The 19,082-nt window shown below is 38.4% G+C and overlaps 1 long non-coding RNA gene across 1 annotated transcript in view; it reads right to left on the reverse strand.

Annotated features, from left to right (window-relative positions):
- The window catches only part of LOC116437709, a 183,535-nt gene extending 165,110 nt beyond the window's left edge, over window positions 1-18,425 (reverse strand). Inside the window, exon 1 of the long non-coding RNA XR_004237427.1 lies at window positions 18,327-18,425. This is a non-coding gene — a long non-coding RNA (uncharacterized LOC116437709). The remainder of the gene's footprint in view (window positions 1-18,326) is intronic.
- Window positions 18,426-19,082: the final 657 nt, after the last annotated feature.

The following is a 19,082-nucleotide window of genomic DNA, read 5'->3' on the forward strand; positions in this document are numbered from 1 at the left end:
TGTAACAGAGAAAAGATTTTTTTTTCCTGCCATAAACAACAGGTAGGAGTCAAGAGATTAAATTTTATTCCATTAAATTCTTTGAAGTGTCAGATTGGAAGTTGAAAATTAAAAACATGAACCTTCTGAACCTTCTGAATAGCTCAGAAAAATTAAATAGTCTTCAGAGGAATTGAAAACTTGTCTTGTACTTCCATTTGCATTTAGCAAGGAAAAAAAAGGAAAATTTTAAGACTGAGTATGTTTCTGAACAAAATTTTACATGTTTCACTCAGAAGAAGGTGAAGCATTTTCATGAGAGATCTTCTTATTTGGATTTTTCTGCTCAATAAAATTTAAATTTTTACATCCTCATTTTTAAAACTTGATGTGTTCTAGGTGAAATAGTTGCCAGCCATTTTTACTCTGAGCTAGGAAAAGCTATTTCCACTACATATTTTTACAATCAAAAGAAGAAATGTAAATGGAAGAGATATAGTTTTTTGGATTAGTTAAAAAACAGTGGCTCTAGGTCAGAAAACAACAAGGCTTCTTAAATCTTCTGTAGCTGTGTCTGATAATCAGACTAATTAGAATACTGAACTAAAACTGCTGGCTATGTTTTTAGTTTATGCACTCCTGAATTCACTGCTCCTACATGTTGTGCTAATGTTATTTTCTTCCCCAGAGAATTAGAATTCATTTTCTAGGATGAAAAAAGGTGCAAGACACAGTGCAAGCTACTACCTGGTGAGAAGGGAGGTAAAATATGTAAAGGGTTATTAAAATTCAAGCTATATAACTCGTTCACTAAAGCTATTTTTCCATGTCTATATCAAATTTGCTATTAAAATAAGGAAGTAACCTTAAAGATAGACAATGCAAAATAAGCTATGGCAGCATGCAGATTCACAGTTTTTGACTGCCTGAAAATTTTTGCGGTGAAAATCTCAGAACAAAACCAAAATAAATAATAATATACACATTCACATCTATCTTTTGTTTAGTGGAAAAACGAAACTTATTTAAAACTGTCCAAGCAAAATACTTTGTTTTTTCAGCCTGAATAATTTACCAGCATTTCACTGAAGATGATTTTAAATGGTCAATATAAAACAAAATTGTTTTATTTTGTGTAACAGGAAAACCATTCCCCTGGCTGGTAAAAAATAAATATATATATTTAAATAATCAATAAATAATATTTTCCAACTGTTTCAGCTGACAACCAAGCACAGAAACAAGCACTCTGCACCCAAAACTATCAATTTGCACAACAAAATTTTGATGCTCTCTAGCCCCTGTTTAATGGTGTCATTAACAGCATGTTGTGCCTCTAACTAAGTGTGGCTCCACTTTGTTTTGACTACCCTGTCATTATTAATTCATTTGGAATCTGCTGTAGTAATGCTGATCATAATGAATTCATTTTATATTAATGTGCATGTCATACTCATTATCATGGGGTTTTCCACTATAATTTTGCCTGAATGAGAATGAAACCAATTGCAAAAACACTTTGTTTGTTGTGGTAATGTATTAGGAAGGAGTAACCTGTCTCCAGTTTTCACAGCACCAAGTGGCATGGGATGAGTGTCCTTCACAGATTCCATCAAAAAATGTTCTCCTAATCACATTTGAGCTGCCACAGTAATCTACAGAATTGTGGGTTGCTAATGATTGCCGGTACAGAGAGTGTGGTCTCGGCTAAAAGTTTTTCTTGTGCTTCCTAAGGTTGCATCAGTGACATCATATAAAAAAACATATTCTAAAACCTTCCTGAGATCTTGGCATGCATTATGGAGCTGCAGCAATTTAAATTTTATTGAGCAGAAAAATCCAAATAAGAAGTTCTCTCATGAAAAATAAGAAATTCTCTCATGCTTCGGCTTCTTCTGAGTGAAACATTTAAAATTTTGTTCAGAAACAAGCTCAGCCTTAAAATTTTCCTCTTTTCTTTTTTCTTACTAAACAAAAATGGAAATATAAGACAAGTTTTTAATTCCTCTGAAGAATATTTAATTTTTCTGAGCTGTTACTTCAGACACGTGTTCTCTTCACACAATGCAAACCCATGCTGCCATCACTAAGCACGGGGCATTGACCCTCCTGATACCTGATGTATCCGTCTCCATCACAGAGAATCCAGAATAACAGAATAACAGAAATCCAGAAAGATTTTGGTTAGGAGAGATAAATTAAGATCTCCAGCCCAACCACCTGCTCAAAGCACGGCTCACTTCAAAGCCTGACCACATCACTCAGCATCTTGCACAGCTACACTCTGAACTTCCCCAAATACAGAGAACCCATACCCTCCCAGCACTCCTGCTCGTTCAATATCAAAATTCAGCACAAAATCACAGAAAGACTCATCCCTCTTTGGGCTTCAGTTCGCCTTTTTACTTTTGTTGTTCAAAAAGGTAACATCAGCAGACATATTTCCTACAGTCCACTGCCTGTGGAGTTCCACATCTACATTAAAAACCTCTTTAGCTAATAGTGGCCAAGCTGGATATGGTCTAGATTTACCATGTCTAAAAACTGGGGCTCTTCCAGATGGTCAGTGCCTCCCTCAGCAACTTCCTGGAAAAGATTTCTCTGAATCAACTCACCCTGTTATGAACACGTTTAAGGTCCCAGGACCAGTGGCTTCCCTGGAAAAGTCCCCCACGGAGGCCAGGGGAACTGCACTTGGGAACACACAAGATCATCTTTTTAGCTGAAAACTTCCTAACAACTGGAGTCCTTGTGCAGATTCCGAATCTTAGTTGTGTTCATGAAAATGACAGTTTTAAACAACAGAGAGAAAGAAGTTGATAGAATTTTAAAAGAAAAATAAAGAAGATAGACTACAATTTTCAGCCCTGCTCCACTTAAACGAGTGCATTTTAGCAACAGCTGTCCTTCACAACAAATTATTTTTGTACCAGCTATTTTTGCCATGATCTTAAATTATTTGAATTGCTGCATTTTTTGCACTCCCACAGAGTTTCCATTAGGACTTGACTTCTTCTACATGGAGCTGTTACAACACATAAGTGCTGGAAGGGTGAATTTACAGATAAACAGATGCCATTAACACTGGAAATTTTCCTTCAAGATAAAAGGCTCATACACTGTAATGCAAATTTGCATCATTAAACCATAGAGAATTAAATCACATTTTAGAGCTGAGTCCCTGTCCAAATTCACTGGAGAAGCTGTAGAACTTTCCTATCACAAGTAATGTAAAAATCATAGCAACAGTGGCCCAGTGTCAATGAAACCTGGGTCCCGTTGTCCTGAGCACATACAAATGGAGGAGTACACACTCTGAATCCAAGAGTTGTGAAGACCAACCAATATCAGTTTATAAAAAAAAAAAAAAAAAAAAAAAAAAAATTAGAAATCAGAGGTAAAGTGTAGCAGAAAAAAGACAGGGGCTTTTACAATTGAAATGTAAAATAAAATGGTGTCTTTGCTTTATCCTTACTTTGGGCACATTCCTACAGAGTAATATTTTTTGGATGAAAACCACCTCTGCCTCCTGCTGCAAACTCACACTTTCATGTAAGGCTGATGCTTGTTTAACCTCTGGCTAACAAGCCTGTTTACTATCAATATAATCTTGATTATTACCATTTTATTTGTTGAGGAGATAAACAAGTGAGTACCTGCTCCCAGCCATACCCAACGCTGCTTTTCACACACAGCCCAATGTACCTCTGACATGCTCTCAGCCTCCTGGGTTCTATAGCAAATTTTTAATCCCAATGTAAACCAGCCTGTCCTGCACACAAGAATTACTCACACTCAAGGGCCTGACCTCTCCTGTGTCAGGGCAAGAATCTCTGACTGCAATTTTCTTAACTGGTTCAGAAGAACATTAATAGTCAGAAAGCACAAACAAGAGTGGTAAGGAATAGACAATTCCACCTCATGGTTTGAGAATCTCAAATCTGCCACATCTCATGGAAGTTTTGGGTGATTTGTTTTCTTTTTTTATGTAGAAACTTTTTTTTTTTTTTTTTTAATGTGGGCTCAAGCTTGGGCATGGGGCTGTCCTCAGGCAGCACAGATTCTCAGGCAACTCAAGGAAAGGCCAAAGATTATAAATAAAAGCGTAATTCAAATTACCTTAACTCTTCTATCAGACAAGTTGCAGCCACCCTGCTTTGGGCTGTTTCTTGACCTTTGGTGTTAGAATCCTTCAGCTGAGGCTCTGTAAATTGCTCTGTTTCCTGGTTCAAGCCCTGCAGTGAGTTGCAGTGATGAGTAACAGCACAGCTGTTTGTTATTCTCTGTAATTTATTTCCTTCTAGCTCTCAGCTTTTGCATAGACCAGAGACGCCCTACCTGCCCTCCACACCTCAAAGGGCAGCTCCTGCTGCCCCTACAAGGCTGAGGTGCCCCAGCCTTGGGCTGTCAGTAGGTTTCAGAAGACAAAAGCTATGACATTACAAAGCTATGGTCAGGCTTTGGCACTCACCTAAATTCTTAATGCTTCAAAATAATAAGCTGAGGAAATGAAATTATTTACCCTTCCAAAATCAGGTTTCCTTCAATTTCAGAAAGAAAACAAACAAACAAACAAGAAACTGCCTGTTTCAGCACAGGATCTGGGTATTTCAGAAAACCAGAAAAGTTTTCCAGTTTCAGGTGGCCCCCACTGCATGCTGCTTAAGACACTAAAACACCACAGATAACTGCAGAAAGTTTCACAGTAGAGTTTGATGCAACTTCTCAAAAATTAGGCATAATTAAATTGTTAGATCACTTTATCAAAGTTAATAAGTACTTGGATAATTTTCTGTTTTTCAAAACCATGAGTGGATGTGTTTGTAAAGCGTAAGCTGAAGTTTTGCCACAAGTAACTAAGTCCAATAGAAAGGATGATTGCTCAATTCAGAGAGTGAATTTATTTGACTTACATTATGCAGAAGATCAGACCAAATCTTCAAAGAGGTTTCTTTTTCTCTACAAAAATCAATAATTCTATTGGCCTCCGAGGCAAACAATAAATGTGTCTGAGAAAGGCAAACACCTCTTTAACTTTTGAATTATTTATTTTAAAAATATTCTATCTTCATGTGGATGCCTCTGTGAGGCTTTTGATGTGCAGTTTCTGAAGATGTATCTTAGAAAAGAGGAAAGAAACAAGAAACAGTTCAAGAAAACTGCAATTTTGAGATCTTTCACAAGAAAATCCCTAGAATAAAAATAACAATAATAAAGAAAAACAACCTTGTGAAAGTGCTTGCATATTTCTTTTCAAGGAGGTAAGAAATTGTTAGTCCCCTAATCAACTGTCGGATTTTTAATTTAACCCTCAGAGCTGATCTCATAAAACGCTGCAATCAATACCAGTGCTGAAATCTGTGTTGAATTAATACCTGGAAGCAGAGGTCAAAGTAAAATATACTGGATTAAGTAACAAAATCAACAGAGGGCTACTCCTATTGCGTGCTTAAGGTACTTTTGTTTATATAGGATGCCCAATGTCTATCTTTTTTCCCTAAAAGAAAGGATTATAGAATTTCCTTCAGTGCTGCAGAACTTACAATTCAGTTTAAACCCAGCTTGTTAAGGCAGGCACAGAGCCATAATTACAAACTACACTGCTGCTTATTGTGCTGCAGCTGATTTCTCCTGGATAAATGCATGTCATACAACCTGCAGCATGCCAAATTAACATTCAAAAGACAGAACAAGAATGTTTAGTCATCAAATACATTCAGAAACAGTCCAGCAAGCCAGCTGTTTACTTTTAATGTTAAAATTCCTTTCTTGCCTTCTCTTGTTCTCGTCTCTTATCACTGCCTGTACCAAGCCTCCAAGGAAAATGCAGCAAAGCCTGATAATTTCTAAACCAAAAAAAAAAAAAAGAAAAATATTACTTTTGTCAGCTATATTGTATTTCCCAAGTCTTCCATGGCAAAGAGGGAACACAGCCCCTCAGGAACCCTTTCTGTTGAGATGAGAGCCCTGCATGTCTCAAACTCAACCATCCTTTCAACAGTGATAAGTAACACAACCGTGATCCTTTTCTTCCTGTGAGTTCTGAAGTGAAGGTCCTAAAGAAAGCTTGTCAAGGACAGTGCTCAGAAACTCCAGCAGAATCCCAGACTGATCCCAGAATGACCTCAATGTTGTATCAAAACCTAAAATTCCAGACTTCTGCCCCTTGCCAAATGCCCCAGGGCATTCCCAAGAGAGAATTCAGTGGAATTGGTTTAAAGTGTTGGGATTCATTTATTTGTAACTGAGTTCAAGACTCATTAAGAATGCCAATTCCATCTCAGCAGATTTACATGTACATTTACTGAATTACAGTATGTTTGTTGTGTTTGTTTGGAAAACACACATAATAATGCAATATATGGGGAGTTGAACCTTACTCCAGCCCAAGCCTTGCATTTTGACTTTTATTTTCCTCAGCAATCCTATTTTCCTATCTGTGGTCCGCCTTCCCTTAACTCCATGTCTTCCATGGTGATTTATGATGCCTCCTAATGAGATCAAGAAAATAAATGCTGGGGAGGTCGATTACAGATGGTATCTGAGCTCAGCCTCAGAATGCTCAGATGTTTACAGGATCCTTCTCCAGTGCTCTTCAACTTCTGTTGTTATGAGGATAAGTTCAAATTAATGCTCTTTTTTTTTCTCATTTTAACCAAAGGGAAAAAAAGAGGGGAAAAACAAAGCAAGGGCTCCAAGGGCTCCATCCCACCGAAACCCGTGGCTCTGAAGCTCTTGGTAGCACTGAGCCCATCATCAAAAAGCTGCTGGCTTAGATTCCTCCTTTTTGGATTTTAAACAATCCGAAAAATCTTCTGCTTCACAGAAGGTTTTTTGATCTAGAGAGATTGTCAGAGACTCTCTGATTTTTCCCACTTCAGATCTAGTAAATTTTAAAGGCTAGTTTATAAATCTCACTGTGTTAATGTATGGTGCGGATGTTAATGGAAAACAAACTCACAGATTGAGGGGCTCAGTTTACAGAGAGGCTGCTTTGTACAGGCAATGCTGTAAGAGTCTTCTAAATCCAGGCTCAATTATTTGCTCTATCACACGTATTCATGTTCTTTTCAAGGGTCTTGTAAAGACGGATTCATTACCAATTTTGGATATCCTATATCATCACATTTAAGTCCTACTTGATGATGCTATCTTAAGGTTCAAAATGTCAGCCTGTATTTTTAAATTTAAAAAAACCCAAACAGCCAAGACAAAACCAAAATAAAACAAACAATAAAACAAACTCCCCCAAAACTAAACAAAAAAAAAAGAGTTATTTGAACTGTGGAAGAAATACCCCCAAACTATGTGAAATTATATAAGCATGATGTAGATGGAGCTGCAGACAGCTTCTGCAGCCAAATTAAGAAAGCTGAGGTGAAATTCATTGACTTCTAGAATATTATGTATATTATATAATATATCATTTTAGGATATTTTTTGGTTGCTATGCATCACAGCTAGACTACAGCAAAAGCATGGACCCCTGTCAGAGTGTTTTTATTATTTGTTTTATTTTACATGGGCCTTCTTACTTTTTATTTTGTGTCTTAGACAGATGGCACTGTGGTGACTGGAATCAGAGTGTAACATCAAGTTTTGCTCCCAGTGAAGGGAATGGTGACTTTTATTTTCAAGACTAGAAAAAAGAGTATTTGGATGTGATTGTGTGTCTCAGAGATCCTAATAAACACAGTGCACAGCCCTAAATACACAGAAAATGAGTTCCTATTTCAATCCAGCCCTGGGAATTCGTCTGAATCCCCCTGTCCCAACACTAAGCCTCAGGAACTGGAATGAACGGGTCTGGTAGTACAATATATCTCCTCAAAATCTTCAATAAGTAGCTTCTTTTAGGATTTAAAGTTCATACAGTCTGTCTTCTGGGTGGACTCTGAGTGAGAATTATATCTTTTTTCCTATTTCAGTCTCTTACTTCCTATAATGGAAAGTTTGTGCTAAAGCTGCTATCCAGTGACTGAGGAATTGAAGTCACACACAAAGTGAAACATTCTGTAATTTGTTCCCTTGACAAAAAAATTGTCACTATCTTCCATTTCAGACCCCAAATGATTGCTTCATTCATTCACATTGTGCCCCAGTTTCCTGGGGCTTAAGAACATGGTTAACAGGAAAGTAAATTGAAAGGGAGTATCTTTTATATGTTGCTGACTGAGATGTTCTAATATGATGATGTGAATCCAGCTAAAAATAATAAGATTAGGCTCAAATGACTGACTAGGTCAAACAGTACACTTACTTTATTTTCTATTCCTGCTATACTAATGGAATAGGCAGAGAAAACCTAAAATAATAATAAAAAAAAATCACACCATGTTAATCACCAAAACCTTACAGTAATCCCCAGGGCTGATTAGCTCTCAGTCACTTTCCGTATCATTTGACTCCTTCTAATAAGATTAAACCAGGCTCTTTTACTTCTCATCATCATTCAGAAGGTCCTGTTGACTATTCACCTCTCTAACACTGTAATTCAACAGTGACTTTCAACGAGTTCTGGACCCAGCTTTAGATAAATCTCACCAACCACATCTGAGCCACGTACAAGCAGTGAATTATTGCAAGCTGCACTACGGTCATATTACTGTCATATTTTAGGACCAGTTCTAATCTCTTAGCCCTGTGAAATCACTACTTCTCTAACCCATGACTGAATGCTCATTCTGATGAATGAGAACTCCTACTTTAAATATGCAAACCCCTAAGATTACTGTTTCCTCTCCCTTAACCTCATCATACCAAAATCAGCATTGCTTTTTTCTGACCAGCTCAAACAGAGCACCTTGGCTGTCCGTGACAAGAACTAAGAGAGTTTGCCCAGCTAAAAATCACCCAGGGTCTGTGGCTCCTGGTCCCTGTGATGAAGGTAACTCTGCTGAACATGAGCTTTCACAACTCAGTGAGTGGCGTTTCTACAAATGTCCCTCTAAATCATCATGGGATGGTCACTTCACCTAATTGACATTCATGCCCTTTTTGTTGTATAATCTTTTGGGTCCAGGACACCTTTTTCCTTTAAGTTGATATAGGAGACTACTGAAATCATCTGCAACTCACTTTTTGTGGTTAATTCCTCCTATTTCTTAATAGCAATATTTGCTGTTACCTAATCCTACCCAGCCAGGGTCTTGGAAAGTGGGATGTGGCTCCCAAACCAAAGGGATTAAGATTCACTAAATGATGCTTCCAGACAAGGCTGTACCACAACCTGAATGAGGGCACACCCTGTAGGGAGCCGTGGCTTCCTGTCAAGGTTCCTGACATGGCAGATACTGGACTCTTCAGAAGCTGTGTGGGAAAAGAAGGTGCACATCATGCACTGGGGCCTGTTTAAATTCATAGAAAAGCTGATTTCTTTTAATTAGCCATTGGCTCCAGACCCCTGAGGAAATGCCCCCTCTCCTGCCCCAGTGGAACTGCTCCCATGCTCTTTCTACCCTATAAAGCCTTTACAGGATGAAGTGCAGCTGTGCTGAACATTACCAAACTGAGCTTTAAAAAGCACTTGCAGAAACACTTAAAAGGTATGACAGAGACCGACAAATATTTACATTTTAAATCATTTCATTTGGCAGCCACCTAAGCAAAAAGTGACTACAGCTGTACAACTGTAGAGAGTTTGACCAAGAAATATGCACTACTCTTTTTTAATCTCGATATTGTATTGACAATTATCCTTTTCCATGTTAGTATAAATTGCCTTTACTAAAAAAAAAATTAAAAATAAAATCAGTCTGCTTTTAGGGCTTTTATAATAAACAAGTCAAACCCTTTACCCACATGTTTGCCTAAAACAACCGAGCAGCAATTCAACATGCTCAACAAAAAAAATCCACAATCTAAAAACCCCAAACCTGATATCCCTCCACAGGACATCAGATTCATTAATCCCAGAAACATAATTAAAGCTTTCAGGGCAGATGATTAACAGTTGTATCAAACAAACTGTTGGACCCCTGTATATCAGCTGAGAAGAATTTCATGTCTTCTCTTAATCTTGCCAAGCACTTGCTAGATAAGCACAGGGTATTAGATTCACCTGTTACTATTTCTGTAATTCATGATGTTATCGAAATTGTTTTCTCCTAGGAAAGCACCTGCATGAGACAGTTTTATATCCCATTTCTTCAGGCTTTTTATTGTTTTATTTTTCGTCTTGAGCATCTGCTTAGCATATTCATTCACTCTCACAAAATAGGTAACTTCTCTATTATTGTTTGGTGTTTCAACACCATTCTTAAGAACAGAGAAGGCAATTTATAGTCTTATTATATGTGATATTAATATTCTTACTGCATGTCACACTGGGCCCGAAAGAGAAAGGAGAGTGTTTAGTTTATCCCAAATCCATCCTTGAGAAAATAGCTTTGACCTAACGATATCCAAGCTGAAACAGGAAAAGAAGCATTAGGTACACATAGAGGCAGCATTACTACCACCACCTGCTCTGCTGTGGTGAGCATCACCTTGTTCATGTTTCTGAACAACTACAGTAAATATAACTTCATTTATTCACTTGTGTGTCTCATTTATTGCCTGTCTGAAAAATAAAGTATTGTGGTTCTGTTGGATACCCAGAGCTATTTTTAAAAATATATTGGAATTTTTAAACTTGTGCGAATTTTATAAATATTTTGGCTATGCGTTGAGAAGGGTTGTATTTAATAACACATTTAAAAAGAAATGTTAATAAGTGCAAAGCCATCTCAGCCTTTCCTCCTCTTCTGTCCCTGTGAGAGGGAGTCTGGAGCTGCACACCCTGACCTCGACCACACCATCCAGACGGAGACTTTCATCACCCCTCAGGCACAGGGCATCAAACCATTAAAAAATGCTCAGCTTCTGACCATCTGTGCTGCCTCTTCATACCCACAGAGCACAGGAATAGCCCTGCCTGCAGAAGGGTTGGGCCAAATGCTTCCCCTGCTCCAGGTCTGGTGGAGCTCTGCCAGTTTCCCAGACTTAGGCAGAAACAACCCCAAAGCAGGAAGGATGACGAGCTCCCAGCTCGGGTGACCGTGTGCTACATGGGCAGCTCCAAGGTACCTCTGTCTGCAAGGCAGTGGGTGAGGCCACATCACACTTAGCAGGACACAGAACAGCTTCACCTCATGATTATGTTAGAAGAATAACTTTTAATAAAAGGCCAGGGAGGCACTGGCAGCCACAGCAGAATAAATACATGTATTTTCCCATATACATAACATCACACCAGATCCCTGTGGCTAAATTTTGGATGAGAATCTAATCAAGAATTTTCTATTTTGAGCCAGCAGCAGAAAATTTGTAGCCAATCTGGAGGCAGCATTCTTTTGCTTCACTTTGTAGGACATAAAAATGGCCTTTCTTATTTCATATTCTAATGCTGTTCTGCAGTAGTTCTACCCCCAGTCCCAGTGGGGATGTATTCAGCGATTTTACCATGTATTTGAAAGTGCATCCATTTGTGTGCCTAAGAGTATCACTGCACTATTGTTAACCACAGCTGTGTAAAAATCTACGGTCTTTTTTGTTAGTCAAAAGCATTTACTTTATGGCACATTGGGAATTTTACCAGGCAGCTTCTTCATTGCTCTCTTTTTTCACTATTTCTATGAGTGAAAACTTCTTAAATCTGTAGGGTTTATATCCTGTAAAGTACAATATGGTAGAGAGCATGGCAAATCATCAATTAGTTATAAATAAAAACACACCATGTAAATAAAAATACACAAGATATAAATTAATGATTGAAAATTATTATGAGCTGGGGAACATAGGTAAGTAGGACACAGCAACTGGAAATGCAGGGTTATTCCTGCAGCGTTTACTTTCACGGATACCACACAAGTTCCTTGTACTCTACAGGAAAATATAAAATGCAACCACAAAAAAATGCTACTGCAATATTAGAGCTCTCCAAAGAACGTCAAGCACAAATGCCTTTTACCCAAAACAGATGGTTTTAATTATTAATCCTTATTCTGTGTTAAATATTTTAAAAACTGTAGAGCTTGTGAGAGTGTTATCTTACTCGTCTGGGTTCTGGGTTTGTTTGGGGTTTTTTTAATATCAGAAAAATACAGCTTTAAAATAGCCACAAATGCCAAGCCATGTTACTGCTTCTGACAGAACATTGGGGGGCTTTGTCTTTGAGACAAAGGTTTACAAAATTATGATATTTTAGCTGCAGTTTTTTCTTGTTCCAGGGATGGTTTCCCATCCTGAGCACTCAGCAGTGCTCAGTAGCACTCCTACCCAGGGGAAGACTTGCCACACAACCACTTAAAAAAAAAAAAACAACTTTTTCATTTCTCCTGGGACAGCAGCCATTCCCTGGAACCCTGAATGCAAAATAAAGGTGTGAACAGTGTCCTGCCAAGTAGCCAAGGGTGTGTTCAGCTGCCTCTCAGGATGCTGTTGGATAAATGGTCATTATCTCTGGCTGAAGGATTTTGTGAGGCTTCTGCAACACTGGACTCTGCTAAAAGCTCACCAAGGCCACCTGGAAAGCAGCATATCCACAATTATCCCATTGGGATGGGAAAGGAAACAACCCATATCTGCTGTCAGCGAAAATGCAGAATGCATCTCATTTTCTGGCATCACCAGGAGGGGTGGAAGTTCTGGAGAACAGCCTTAGGTGCAAAGCTTTGCTTCCCTGGGAGGTGTCACGCCCATGGAACACAGCTTAATGCACCTGTGTGTCCCAAGACAGTGCAGTTTCTTGCTATTTATAAAATGAAAATGTTAATAATAACCTATCCTACCCACTCTGATTGCTGTAAGAGAGTTGCAGAGACACAAAAATCTTTATTCTCTTGCCTTTATCTCCTCTGCCTCCAAAGTGGAGAGGGAAAATACCTTTTTTTCCTGCAAGGATGAGGGTTGTCCCCATAGCTGCTGCACCCTCTCTTCATCAGGATGCAGTAAAAACGGTGGCCACAGCCTTGTTCCAAGCATATGCTCTGTTATTAGGGGAATATGAATGCCTAAGCATTATTTTAACTTGCAAATGAGAGGATATAAAATTCTGCGAAGTGAATCAGTGAGGATGGAGAGGACAGAGAAGTCACTGTGAAACTCAGTGTTACACACAAAAGTACAGACAGCTGAAGAATGCCACAACTGGGAACCATTACCATTATTTTACTACCAGTAGTGATAATTTTTCATGGTAAAGGTATCACAAAGCTGTGTGCTCTCCCTACTAAGGGTTTTTAAATGCAGAATCTTTACAGGGAGCAGAACAAATGCTACAGGAAGAGGAAACAGCTACAAACAGCCTTGCTTTTAGCGAGACTCCATTGAAAACGGAATTTTTATTGCTCAATAAAACTTGGGACTCATTAGTTACGTCTGCCTGTGTTGATGAAAATATTGTCTGATCATTTCTTTGGGTAATGTGCATTAATCTGGGAGATAGCATCACATCTCTGAGTGAAAGCCTGACAGTGGCAGGAAGAAAACAGCTCCTAAAAACCACAACTCCAGGTGACAGAGTTATCTCAAAGCCTAAATCTTGTCAGTAGCAAAGGAGAAGCTGCAATTACTGCAAAGCAAACAAAGACAACTTTTAAGCCATGGAAGTTAACATGGCTATAAAAGTCAATATATTTACAAAGGGGAGAAGCAGAAAGAGATATAAAGGAAAGCCAGAGGGAGTATCAAACAAATTACACTTCAATTTTTATCCTGATGGTGATCAGTTACAGTAACACTGGGGCTATTTAAAGCTCTAAATACTTCTGTCACTTCCAATTGCCCTGACACATCCAGATTATACTCAATAAAATATTTTCCATGCCTGAATATCTCAGTTTAAGCTTGCTGCAAGGTTGGAACAAGCAGCTCCTTGGCTCCATATGCTTTATTTCAGTGCAGATTTCTACTGTAGCTCTGCATAACATTTTCCTCAAAACACTGGCATTACATATTCCAGAAAGGGACAGAATTAACGTGAGAAATCTTTTGTTACCACTGTGTTGGGGGGAAAAGAGGAATTGATGAAAGGCTTGTTCATCTAACCCAGCATGACTAAAAGAATTCAACATAAGTAAGCCACGAGAAATGAGGAAAAAGAAATAATGTTGGATGTGAGCCAACTACTCTTATTTTGAAAGTATACAGATGTCTGAAAACATGTGGATATACTTTCATTTAATCCTGTTTTTAATTTTACTTTAGAAGTAAAGTATTAGAAGCTGTTTATTCTGCATAGGTTAAAATGCAATAACACAAATTTTTATTCATTTCTCAAGGAGCTTTTAGCTTTGGAACTTTCTGGCTTGGTGGGCATGGCAGTTTGATGGGAAAAGGATATCACTTAGGATATGGAAAAATACCCTCAGGGGCAGAGCAGCATCACTTCCAAAATTATCAAAAAGTAAAATTTTAGAAAAATGAGAGAACTTAGAATCTCTTTCTGTGGTTATTCACTTCATTCTTACATGACTTTTCATGTTATTTTAAAGGTAACAACCAGACATTTCCCAGACTATGAAGTCTTACTCTCTCCCTCTCTTTTTCCCCTACTCTCTGAGATGTGGTGTTATTTGGGACACAATTCTAGAACTATTAAAAAACACCCCTGAAAGTGCTGGTGAATTTCAGTGGCATGAGGAAGGCTTCATGACATCAGCAGATAAAATTTCATTTTCTTATTTGTCAAGGCCTTTTCCTACTTCTGCTTTATTAATAACAATTGTGTCAATTTTCTGGTTTTACTGCTTTATTTTTTAAAATCATGTAAAACTTAAGTATTTGTGGAGGACTTTTTTTACTATTAATTGTGAGGGCAAAACAAAAGCCCCTGTTCACACTGGTTGAATTTCATACTCATTTTGATTGCACAGGAACCTTAGTGCAATGCCTGGATATGGAGAAAAATAACAAATTATTTATCCTGTGTGTTTGTTCACACTTCTTTTGCTGCCTTTCTTCTGAATCAAAAGTAGGTAGCTTGGTATTTTTGAGTTTTTTTATGGGGGGGTGGTGTGTGGCTGAACAAAAATCTTTTTCTTCTGACTATGACCACTGTCTCCAGCATGGTTTGATGTAAAAAACTAGAGTGCTGTAACTATTTTGCTGTGTTTTGCAAACATCTTTGTGCAGAAGCGTGGAACACCTCTTCTACTAATAATCTACTTTTAATGGAATTCTGGTCACCAGTTGATTGCAGGTGCTGATGTCCTGCTGAAAAGGAAACAGCTCTGCAACACCTCAACACCAGGAGAAGCTGCAGCATCACACCCCTTCACAACAGACACCAGAGCATCCTCAGGAGAGGGAATCACAGCAAATCCCATCTCCAGAAATTCCTGAGGCAGCACTGAAACACCACAGTCCAACTGGGAGCCAAGGAACAGCACCATTTCCCTTATTCAACTGTGTGCATACACCACTGGTGTGTCCTTTCCATCAGTTATCTTTATACAGCCACATGTACATAAATATTACAAAAAATACCGCTTGTATGAATTTTACATATATTTTAGTCTGACACACTGCTTTCTCATTAGCTGCTACCTCAGGAGATGTTGATAGAAAAATGGAAGCCATACGATTATTTAGCTTTCTGATAACATGCCACAGGCCACTTAATGTGTACTTTTGGTTATTTTGTTCAAAAGAATAAATGAGGAACCCCAGACATAAATACTCACTTTAGAGAAGATCACAAATGCTTTTTTTGCTAGCTTTTCTAAGCAAGTTGCAAACAGAAACAGGTTCACATTATATTTCTGATCATGCTAAGTGAGAGTTTTCACCCCACAGGTGATACCAGAAGCAGGTTATTGTGCTTTGCTACTTTTTGGTTAGACTGGTTGAATTTTCTGGGATTGTTATGTTTAGAAATACAGAAAACCATTTTTATCTTCTAATACCACCTTGCAGAGAAATTCATGCTATTAATGCTTAAAATTATTACCAAAACATCTTGGCAGTAAACTGTCTGGACCGAAATAGTTTAGACAGGCTTTATTCTGTTAATTGTGAGGCTGAATCTTTGCACAGGAATGTTTTATCTGTTTTGCTGAGGCAGCAGATCCAAGGCAGATGCATCCCATGCAATGAAAGGCACTTACTCTTGGTTACAGCCCAAAACTAATTACTTGAGAACTGAAGTTCAGACAAGAATACAGGAGACTACACCATGGTACTTTGAATATTTTCAGGAGGACTCTGTGGCTCTGTCACAGTGAAATGTACCTGCTAACATGTTGCTTTAGCAACTCTAATTAAGTGTATATTCGATCTATACATTGCCAAATTATCTTCCTACCTACTTCATGGCTGTGAAATTAAAAAACCATTACAGCTCATTGAAAGTGACAGCATCTGCTTTTAAAATAAAGATTTCGTGCTAAATGAGGGGTTGTGCCAATTACCATCCACTTTTTTTTTGGTTTTTCTTTTTTAAATCTAGCTTGTCCGTTAACCACACCAACTTCTTCCCTGCAGATTTGAATTGAGTATTGAGGTTCCATCCTCTAATTACCTGACTTCAGTAGAGTCCAGGCTGGACTGGTAATATCATTTCAGTATTTGGTTTTAATTAGCCCAATTATTGGCAATTGACCTCCACTTAACAGCTTCTAAATCAGATATAGTTGTTTCCTTTGTCGGGCTGATTAGGCGAGAAGCTGAGAGCCTTTTGTTGCCTCTCTTCATTCTCAGCGCTGGTTCCTGAGTAGGGAGGCTCCCCCTCTGCTCTCCCCATCCTCCCTGCAGCTCCAGGCTTCCCGGGAAAAGGCTCCAGACCTTGTTAGGGAGGTCGTTTCCCATTAAATCTCCCTCACTGCCAATCGATTTGTCAGATCAGAGGCCCCTCTTTTGTGAGAGCCCCTCTGACAGAGTTCAGCCGGGGTCAGCCGCATTAGAAATCAGAGAACTCAAGGAGAGGGCTGAGGGTTAGTGCAGACAGGATTGTCTGCTGCATGAGGGTGAATAGGACCTTCCAGATTTTTCTGGAAAACAGCATTCGATTAATTAGAAAAGTTTATAAACAAACAAACACCAAAAAATGGGTTAAAACCACCAAAAAAAAAAAAAAAAGGGGGGGGGGGGTGTTTATTAACAATGTATATCTGGGCCACTGTAAAACTAGCAAGTGAATTCAGAGCAGTCTTCAACCGGCATAAATTTAGGACAGATTAAAGGCTTAAAGGCTTATTGATCTCTCCTGTAAGGTATCAGCACTGATAGATCTACAATTATATCATAAAGGACATAAAATTATTGTATTAAGGACAGAAAGTCCAAACTGTATTGACACAGGGTTTGAATGCCTCATTTTCAACAAGCCAAATGACCCAATCATGGATAGTGAGACATATTTTAAGGTATACTAAACTATGCTACAATTGTAAAGCCAAGTCTTATTGTGATTAAGCCTTGTACTCTAGACATCTGAAATTTCAAACTCACCCTTATCAAAATCTTGACACATGTATTTCTTCATATTTTTCCAGCACTCTTTGAAAGTGGCTGCCAACATGATGCCAGGAATACAACAGATGTACAGGAAAAAACCCACTTTATTCACTGGCTAAAACCACAGGCATAAAGTAAGGCTTGACCTAAAATGTATTCATACTGATAAAGTCATTCTATTAAATCTGCTGGATTCTGACTAAAGTTACATAAGAGCACAGAAATCAGAGCATTACACTGTCCTGCTGGTAGCTGATGTGATGTCCTCTCAGTTTACAAGAGCCACATCAGCCCTGGCAAACTGTCTCTGGGAACTATTTTCCCCAAAATTTCCCTTTAAAAGAAGTTTTCTATAGAAAGACAAGTTATGGAAATATTTCACCCAGTATGTTGTGTTGCTGTGCTGTTCATTCTCCAGCTCCAAGTGCACACATCTGTGCTGAGCCCTCCATGAAACAGCTGCCTTTGGTGTGCCCCCAACCACACATTAGATCCTATTTCCTAATTTAGGAAAAGCTGGCAAACAGGGCAGCCCCTGTATGTCAGAGGGGAGTAAATATCAGACCACAGAGAAACAGGGGACTCACAGGAGCTGCTGGCTTCCAGGATTTGGGAAGCACGAAAGGGCAGCGTTTTTAAGAACTGCTCAGAGCTGGGAGTTACACAGAGCCATTCCATGAGGTTCCCCAACTGCTGTGGTGGAATGGGATTCATTCTGCTGAGCTGGGCCTCTTCCCATGGTCAGCTGGCATTTCCTGGGAAACCCAGACCACTGGGCTGGAACTAAAAACAGTTAAAAGCAGCAGGACAGGCTGCGTGCTTCACAGGGAAAACAACTTTTCACCATCCATCCAACGACAGAAAGCAAGGACAGCAGAAATCCAAGGACAGGAGGGAAAGGAACATCTTACCTTCTCAGGACAGGTAAAATAGCTTAGGTATCAAATGATGTGGGTTCTTTCTAATGCAGATATCCCAACACTTGTCAGACTCCACGGTGGGTAAACTGCAAAATGCAGAAGAAAGAAACATCCACATTTATTGAGGTTTTACAATTAAAACAAACAAAAGCATGGGGAAAATCTCAGACTGTGAAATTCTCTTGTTCTGCCATGTATATTTTAAATAGAGCATACATAGTAGCAAACACATGATAGGAAATATAAGCATATTTTTACCTAGCTACCTACCCACTCATAAATAAAATAAACTTCCTGGTAATTCTGATATTCTTTATAATAATACTTTATTATTATAAAACTCTTTATAATTTATTATTAGAAAATTCTTTATAATAATTATTTGCATACGATTCATTAGATACTAATAATTTCCTGCAAAGAATTAAAAAAAAAAAAAAATCCAGTCTTTTGCAGTGAAGTATTGCTTTGACTGAATGTTTACACAATGGAAAAAAAAAAAGAAAAAACAAAAGGGGAAAAAGAAAAAATAGAAAAAATAAGGAGAGTTCATCTGTTCTTAAAATCATGAGAAAGCCATTTTGGCCCAGTTTCAGTTGATAGAAACCTTCATAGCCTTTATTCAGACTAATACGTTTTAAAAGTTTAACATCTATTGCTCATCCATGCTTCCCTGTAGTGACAATTTTACTAATTATATCCACTAGGAATGTACAAAGCAGGTTGCAGGTGTGCTTCAATCTAATG

The sequence above is a fragment of the Corvus moneduloides genome, chromosome 2 (genome assembly GCF_009650955.1).
Source record: "Corvus moneduloides isolate bCorMon1 chromosome 2, bCorMon1.pri, whole genome shotgun sequence".
In the NCBI taxonomy this organism is placed as follows: Eukaryota; Metazoa; Chordata; class Aves; order Passeriformes; family Corvidae; genus Corvus; species Corvus moneduloides.